At 42.6% G+C, this 2,382-nt stretch overlaps 1 non-coding gene across 1 annotated transcript; it reads left to right on the forward strand.

Moving 5' to 3' along the window:
- Nucleotides 1-2,041: 2,041 nt before the first annotated feature.
- Nucleotides 2,042-2,108, forward strand: LOC136143912 (small nucleolar RNA SNORD29). Its single transcript, XR_010658414.1, has one exon. It is a non-coding gene; the product is annotated as a small nucleolar RNA SNORD29 (small nucleolar RNA).
- Nucleotides 2,109-2,382: the final 274 nt, after the last annotated feature.

Below are 2,382 nucleotides of genomic sequence, written 5' to 3' on the forward strand. Positions count from 1 at the left end.
TGCTCTTTCTCCAGACTGCCTCCTACCTCATTCCTCCAACGCTCAGTTAATTGAATCTGGAGATTCAGTGGCAACATCCTGTTCATTCCTGGCACGGTAAGGTCTATCTGGCTTTAAACCACACACACACACACACACACACACACTTTTGAGAAATTGTGTGCATATATTTTTGTAAGTTAAATCTGCACATAAATGCATAGAGGAGTTTGGTTCAAGGATGGTCACTCTGAAAGTCCATGATAGAAAACGAAACAAGAAAACCTTCTTTAAGACTTTACATTACAGCCCAGCCTACTCCTTCTTCCTCCCCTCTTAAAAAACATGTTTTGTACTTATCTCTGATCACACTCCATATGGAGTTTGCTTATACAGGGATGGTGCCTCCAGAGGTTGGGAAGTAAGTTCTGGCTCCCCCTACTGGGTATATGATGAATTCATTGCCCCAAAGGAATTACTCAGCCTCTCCAGAAGATTCTGAGGCTCTGGGAATGATCATGTCATCTGCCTGAGTTTGGAAAGACCCTGAGAAGCAGGGCTCCCTGAGAGGGGTGTGATCACAGAAGACTTCCTAAAAGAGTTAGGCTCTGAACCACACCTTGAAAGATTTTGGTTGTGAGCAATTTTTTTTTGGCCTTGCTGCATGGCTTGTGGGATCTTAATTTCCACATCAGGGATCAAACCTGTACCCTCTACATTGGGAGCTCAAAGTCGTAACCACTGGATGCCCAGGGAAGTCTGGTTGTGAGCAGTTTTGACAAAGGAAGTGCTGTGTGAATTGAGAGGGTTGGATGTGTTGGCTGGCTAAGCAGAAGGTTCATGCCCCAAAAAAGGGAAGTGAGGAATATTTGTTCTACGTTTTTTGAGCAAAGGAGCAAACAATTTTCTCTCTCCTCAGGACTTCCCTGGTGGTTCAGTGGCTAAGACTCCATGTTCCAAATGCAGGGGGCCTGGGTTCGATCCCTGGTCAGGGATCTAGACCCCATATGCTGCAACCAAGAATTCACATAATGCAACTAAAAGGTCTCACATGCTGCAACAAAGACTGAAGAGCCCATGTGCTACACCTAAGACCCAGTGCAGTCAAATAAATAAATAAACATTTTAAAAATCTCTCTCCTCCTTTATTACTAACTACTTATTCACAACCAGCCCATGTTGGGAAAAAAACTGAGGTGTGTTTTATTTCTATTTTATTAAAAAAATTTTTTTTTAATTAATTAATTTACTTTTGGCTGAGCTGAGGCTTCAGGCTTTTTCTCTAGTTGTAGAAATCGGAAGCTACTCTCTCCGAGGCTATTCTCTGTTATGGTTGAGGGCTTCTCATTGCAGAGGTTTCTATTATTGTGGAACGAGAGCAAGCAGCCTCAGTAGTTGGATCTCCCAGGCTCTAGAGCACAGGCTCAATAGTTACTCCAATCGCGTGTGGGATCCTCCCGTATCAGGGATTGAATCCATGTCTCCTACACTGGCAGGTGAATTCTTTCCCACTGAGCCACCCCGAAGCCTGGGAGAGGTGTATTTTAAATGACACTACTAGAAAATACAGATGAGCAAGGGAATTAAAAAAAAAATCAATAAAACTCTGCTACCAAAATTCTGAAGGGGGTGAAAAAAAGACCCATGGGCTTCCCGGGTGGTTTTAGCGGTAAACAACCCACCTGCCAATGCAGGAGACAAAAGAGACACGAGTTCTACCCTTGGGTTAGGAAGATCCCCCGGAGTAGGGAACAGCAACCCACTCCAGTATTCTTGCCTGGAAAATTCTGTGGACAGAAGAGCCTAGCAGGCTACGGTCCATGGGGCCGCCAAGAGTCAGACATGACTGAGCCATTGAGCACACACAGGAAGAGAACCACTAGTGATAACATTTTAGATTTTTCCTCTACTTAAATCTAGATATGTATGAATTTTACAAGAGATGGAAGCTGGCTTATAACTTTCTTAATTAATAATATAGCCTATGTTTTGATTATTCTGTCATTGCATATAGGTTCACCTGTTATGTACCATTGAAAAAACTTATTAAAAAAATCCCTAGTTTCTATGATGAATCAAACTAGCTCACTATGACTTAAACAATGAAAAGACATGAACACCTGAGAAACTGGAAAAGATAACAGTGGGGTACTGTGTGTGTAGGGAACTTGTATCACTCATAGCTTTGTCCTTCCATAGGTACTATTGCCAGTTACCGTTGTTCAGAGGCACAGCTCCTTGTCTAGTGCCTGAGAATACTTCTAGGGGAAAGGAGCAAGCCATATATCTGCTCAGCTCCAGTTTGAAGTTGAGTGGAATCCAATGTGGAGGATACAAAACTGAAAAATCCTTGTACAGATTGCCTGTTCAAATTAGCATACAATCATTTCAGCCTTTCTAAAT

The sequence above is a fragment of the Muntiacus reevesi genome, chromosome 10, assembly GCF_963930625.1.
Source record: "Muntiacus reevesi chromosome 10, mMunRee1.1, whole genome shotgun sequence".
In the NCBI taxonomy this organism is placed as follows: domain Eukaryota; kingdom Metazoa; phylum Chordata; class Mammalia; order Artiodactyla; family Cervidae; genus Muntiacus; species Muntiacus reevesi.